Source organism: Strongylocentrotus purpuratus, unplaced genomic scaffold (genome assembly GCF_000002235.5).
Source record: "Strongylocentrotus purpuratus isolate Spur 01 unplaced genomic scaffold, Spur_5.0 spur5_scaffold_2, whole genome shotgun sequence".
In the NCBI taxonomy this organism is placed as follows: domain Eukaryota; kingdom Metazoa; phylum Echinodermata; class Echinoidea; order Camarodonta; family Strongylocentrotidae; genus Strongylocentrotus; species Strongylocentrotus purpuratus.
The window spans coordinates 9,170,945-9,177,491 of NW_022145605.1; positions in this window are offsets into that span (position 1 = coordinate 9,170,945).

Consider the following 6,547-nt stretch of genomic DNA (forward strand, 5'->3'; position numbering starts at 1 on the left):
ACATAGATTAAATTTAAGTGAACCAATTTCTAAAAAATTAATATTTATTAATAGAGAAGTATTTGATATCATAAGAATGCAATGAGATGCTAGATAGAACAGGCCATTTCTATCATCTCATCACTCCTCTTCTTACCGATGAGAAATATGACATTCTAATATGATTTTGGTATTTGTCTTTAAGATATTGATAGGTCCTGCAAATCTCAGTAATTCAATTTGCTTTCCCCCTCCCAGGCACAGGTGACGCTAAATAACTTAATAATAATAGTATTGAAATAACTTTTATTGTTTAAGTGAAATTGAAATGATAATATTTAAGCCCACCCCCCCCCCCCCACTTTTTTTGGTGAAGACCAATTGATATACATATGTACTTCCAAAGAGTACAATACACCAGTGTTGAGAGTTGACACAAATTGTTTATTACTCTACTCATTATAACAGGTACCTGTCGGATGCTCTGGGAGGAGTTGATTGATTGATTGATTGATTCAAATGTATTCCATTTCATATCAATTGTTTCCACAATAAAGAACATAGTTGACAAAGTTGGTTCAAAATTTTGAAATGAAACAGGAACCTACTGGAAAGCATAGCTTTTTGTGGTAGGTTCCCATGCATGAATAAATATGATAGGAACATTAGTTTATAAATCATTTAAAATTGAGTTCAGGGAGAATATTTTATAGATTAACATCCAATATATGATGTGGGTGTATGCGAGTGAGTGTGAGTGTGTATAGAAATGTGTTACACGTAAAGTAAAATGTGTGAGTAAAACGGTTCCTTAAACAATGTGTGTGGTTATCAAAATTGGAATATATATTAAAAGAAATAATAAGACATGACGCCCCTCCCTCTCCTCCCTGCCACTTCATCGTGCAGCTATATTTGATTCGTATCTGATCAGGGGACGTAATTTTGTATCGATTGTATCGCCATTTGGCGAGTATATACCCTTTACTTCAAACGAAGGAAGTTAAATTAAGAGGAAGAAGAAAGGGGCTAGGAACCTATAACTAGGCCGTACGTATCCCTCTAATTCTCGGATCAGGCAATAATGTTCGTGTGTGCTTTGTTCAGTGAGTGGCTATTCTCTGTATTAAGACTCTCGGATATCTGTACGACGATATTGTGTGCGTGCTATACCGGTACCGTACCCTGCCCGGTTTCCGCCCGATGGGCAGTTTTTCTCAGATAACTTCTCTGAAAATGAATTATACAGGCGCTAATGTATACCAATTTGTTGCCGAAATTCTAGCAAATCTAGCTATGCCATTCTTACGCCCGAAATCATAAGCGATTGTCCGTAGCGCGCCGTCTGCGTGAGGCATTTTCCTTGCCTAATTCCGCCTAGACCCGCCCTAATTCCGCCCGATGGTGGGCGCGCATCAAAAGTATAGAAAAAGGAAACATCTCGGGTACACGTTAGGCCAAATCAAATTGCTTCCCAGTAGAATTCGATCTACATGTTATTTTGATAATTGATATTTCTTTCTTTATTTCTTCCCTTGCCTCTGTAGGCCTAATGCAAGTGCACTGTTATTTATCAGTTTCTGATCTGGAAAAACAATTTTTTACTGCCTTTGGAAAATCCTGCGACTTGTCTATGATGTTTTAATAATGTGTTCAGTCAAATCTTCAGTGTTCTATCGCTAACCGGGAGAGGGGAAGAAGAAAAAAATCCACAATAACAACATTTTGTCCAAAAAAAACTACCACTATTAAAGTAAACACTTTGGAAAGAGAGTAATGGCACTTCATTTTTTTAATTTTTTTTTTAAACTGCAAATTATTCTCGACATCTCTCAAATCTTGATTAAAAAATAAATTAGTGTATATTTTTAGGATATTGGTTGGAAAAGCATAGCATTTTCGTCATAGGAATTATCATCATCGCCGACATCGTCTTAATCATCATCATTACAATTTTAGGGTAGGCCTATGTGACGCAAATGTGGTTTCCTGTTTGATTATTTGTTCAAGACTTCAAGTTGTTGTGTTTTTTGTTTTCTAGTTGTTCTAAATTATGCAGTATTTTATGCATTCAATAATAATAGTTCAACTTGAAAGATAAAACTTTCCGAAATGATCTTGAAAACGAAGTCGTCGATTCACTTCCATGTGGGGGGGGGGGGGGGGGGGGGGGGGGGGGGGGGGGGGGGGTGGGGGGGGGGGGGGGTAGTGAGCACATTTTTTTTTTTTTGATCCTCAAAAAAATTTCAATTTGCACCCCCCCCCCCCTTGAGCGCCAGGGGGGGGGGGGGGCCAACCCCCCAAAAAGGTAAAAATCACGTGATTCTACATGATTTTTTTCTCAAGGGGGGGGGGGCCCGGGCCCCCCGGGATCCGCCACTGCCCTCACCCCCCCCCCCCCCCCCCCATTTTCTACATAATGCTACATGTTAAATTCATCCATTCATCTATTTATTTATTCAATATTCATTCATTTTATTGCCGAGAGATATTTATGTTATGGATAGAGATGAAAAATGTTCACCTTTTATTCGCCATAAAACTTTCGCAAAACTAACAACGTAAGAATCACCTTAGCAATTTGAAAGGCCTGACAGGCGTATGCCCTTAATGTATTATTTATACTACTCTTTCGATAGCCATTCATATAGGTTTATTTCACATGAAACAACAGACTGGGATTTTAGTTTCTACCCCTATATTTATTTTATTCACAGTCAACTGAGGGAAATTTATGGCAGCGAAAATGTCATGATTCATGTTGGTCATGTTGGTAAAATTAGATAACACACAAACAATTGAAAACAAAATTGAAAAATAATTATAGCCTAAAGCATAGAAGTATTAAGAAAGAAGGATATAAAATTGAAGAGGGAGACTGAAAGAAAAATGGGGAAAAGGAGGGGTGTAATCGAAGAAACATCCTGTATCGTATTATAAACAAGCACTCTTTTCGCTACAAAGCCACGACGCTGGATTAAAAGGCGACACAACATGAATACAAACTTTTTGCAAATCTATACCAACCCTGGCAACTTTTTTAAAAGCCGGACCTATTTTTTGTCATTGGGATCACTGTCGGAGAACCGAACTTCAAGCATTTCTTAATATCAATCATATCTAATTTTGTCACAAAATTTAACTTCATGACTAGTAGGCCTACATTAAATTACAAATCAATAGACCACATCGTTACCCGAAATTGTCGGTTGCTCGAACGAACGGCCAAACATCATTGCAACATTCTTCGGGGGGAGGGGGGGGGGGGGGGGCTTCAATCCCGGCCTCCCACCTTATTCGCCTATCATAATAAGGACAATTACACCCCAGAAAACTACTCCCAAGGATAATTACCCAAATGACAATTACCCCTCGACGACTCAAACTACGCCCAGAAAATTACCCCCGATGACGATTACCCCCATCTCTGAAACTTAACCCCTATTATAGGACATTGACCCCCCCCCCCCGGGACAACCAAGAACAATACCCCCTGTTCATTAAAGGGGAAGTCAACCCCGATAATAAGTTGGGTAATTTTTAGGGGAGATCATTTTCAGGGTGGGGGGGGGGGGTAAAATTATTATCTATCCCAACATCGTATAAACGATGTTCACACAGGGAAAATTTTCTATAAACATGTTTAAAACTGTTGAGTTAAACACGTTTATACTAATCATCTCTAGATACGATGAATTTTAGCTGTGTGTGAAAAGGCTGCATGTTATTGCAATGACGACCTTCGTCATTGCCTTGTTTTCGTTCACATTCTGCCCCATAAATATTCTTCTTATCTTCGTCAGAAAATCGCATTCGTTTTGCACGTAGTGCTTGTTATTCCTAATTAGGTGCTTTTCTCATGTCCATTTCCTTTCAAATTTCGTATGGTCAAGGGTGAGTTTATGTTACCCCTGGGGGCAATATGTCTTTCTACACAGCCATTCTCAATGTTTTCAAAGTAGTAGGCGTCATGATTCTCAGTATCATTATATGGCTGTATTCCTCTTTTGTTATGTACATAACAAAAGAGGAATACACCCTTGACCATTTTATTATTGTTTTGGTTTCGGCCAGGAATACAGACTGGTCAAATGGCCTAATCCATCAAAGTTATGAGTCATGATTCGGGCTATACTGTAGGACTGGTAGGATTTCCCTGAATTCAAGTTCGGGGGGAACATGAAAGGAAGTGGACCTGTTGACCAATGGGAATTTAATATTGTATGACCCTTCCCACTTTCTCAAACTGTTGCCCACTGCCGTACCTATGGGGGGCAGGGGGCAGAGTGCCCCCCCCCCCCCCTGACGGGCTCCAGGGGGGAAAAAAGAAAAAGGGGAAAGAAAAGAAAAGAAAGGAAAGGAAAGAAAAAGAAAAAAGGAAAAGGGAAGAAAAAAGGAAAGAAAGAGAAAAAAGGAAGAAGAAGAGAAAAGAAAGAAAAAGGGAAAAGAAAAGGAAACGAATAAAAATGGGGAAATTTTTAAAAAAAGACCATGGTCGTACGCCAAATCCTTCAATTCTACTTTTGAAAATGCAAAAGTACCCTCTTGACCAGTTCGGTCGCTCGAACTCCCTTCACTCCTTTTGCTTTTGAGATTCTTCGAAAACTTTTAACGCATCTTTCCCCCTCCCCCACCAGAAAAATATTCCGCATACGGCCCTGAAAAATTAAAACAAATGAAAATAGGAAAATATAAGTGATATAACAAATTAGAAACTCTTCGCTGGCGCGAACTGCTTGCTAGCCTATTTTGTATTAAATGTTTTCACTTGCTCGTCCCCCTGAAAAAAGAAAAGGATTAGTATTGCCTAGAATACAATTGTGCCTGCCCCGACCTGCAACCATGGCAACAATAACACACAATACAGTGCGTCCCAGAAAAAGCGAAACCGAGAAGTATCGATGTTTTATCATAACTTAATCACAACCATAATGAATGAATGATACATATTTGGAAAGCTTAGAGTCTCCTCTTTCAGTTGATGCTACTCCGATGATGCATATTTCACGCATGAGTGATTAAAAGCAATTTGAAGGAAGGAAACCAAAAAGACATTTGGCGGGCGGTATCTGAATTTCGAAGAAAAGTTCACATTTCTAGAAAGTTGAGTTTCTGCCCTTTCATATGACACCTCAATCAGGAAAAATGAGCGAGGAATAACAAAGTTCTGTTTGTTTAAAGTAGCCCTTACATGTTCATAATTTTAACAAACGAATTCGTTTTCACTGGGTGCTTGCCGTAGCAAAAAGCAGATTTGACAAAAGACTTAACTCCGTTTCGTTGACAATCAGCCATGCATGAAGACTCTCGTCTACGGCTGATTGTCAATGAAACGGAGTTAAGTCTTTTGTTAATTTCGTTTATTGATACGGCAGGTGTCATAGGCGATTTGTTCCGTGCAGGCGATCGGTTCCTCCGGAACCGATCGCCTGGATATGTACCCGTCGATTTGTTCCGGATTCGTAGATTCGTTCCGCTAGTCACAGGCGATCGGTTCCGGCCAGGCGATTCATTCCGTGGAACCAATCGGCGGGATATTTAGCCGCCGATCCGTTCCGAATCTCATCGGAGAGCGTGCGTGCTCACGTATTATTGAATACACGCCATGGTACACCCCTAAAGCAAAATGAACTATTCTGGTCGGCCTTTGCAACCAATCAAACTTCTCCAAATTAGCTACACCAACGATTGCCAATTTGAGAACTTGTATAGAAATGCAGATTCCCGTTGTTCAAATATGTTGATAATTGCGGCCAATGATTGACCACAAACAGTAACTATAGACAGCGCCGTCGGGAAGCGACGGGGACTGGGTGGTCTAGCAAAAGGGCAGTTGTTGCCATAGGCTTAGTTTGCCTGTAAAAGCAGATGTCGGGGTGTTTTCTAATCAGGCCTTCTAATTTGGTTTGAATGCTGCTTTATAATTATGATATCGTGTTACGTCAACCACCTATTACCGGGCTTCATCACAGAATCTAATTATGCATGTGGGCTGCATGCCGCGATGTACATGTAGTTTAAATGAAAGAGATGCGGGGTGGGGTGGGGGGGGGGGGGGCGGGGTCAACACAAAAAGAAATGAGTGGTCGAGCTGATAATTAAGAAGGGCCAATAAAAAAAAAAGAAGAAGAAAAGAAGAGAAAGAAAATTCCTCAAGTAAAAGACGTGTCGATCCGGCAGAATAAAAAAAAAAGAAATAAAAGAAAAACCCGACATATTTTGTTGAATTTTCAACCCTTGGTACTAGCCGACAAAAGTTAGTGTTAAACAGAGCCATAGCATAGTGTGTCTATATACCCCCCCCCCCCCCCATTCCGCTACATACAGTGGCAGATCTGTTGCGCCCCCTTGTTTGGAAACCACTAATTTCACGTACATTTTCACGTACATGTAGGCCTAATATCAGAAAACTATTGCCTGCCCCCCCCCCCCGTTTTTCAAAATTTTGGGCTGCGCCCGGCCCCTATTTTCGAATCCTGGATCCGCCGCTGTAGTGCGCACCCTTTCCTTACTTATTCCAAGTGCCATTTTAATATCAATTGTCACAGTTGCTACGTGCACCTTATAC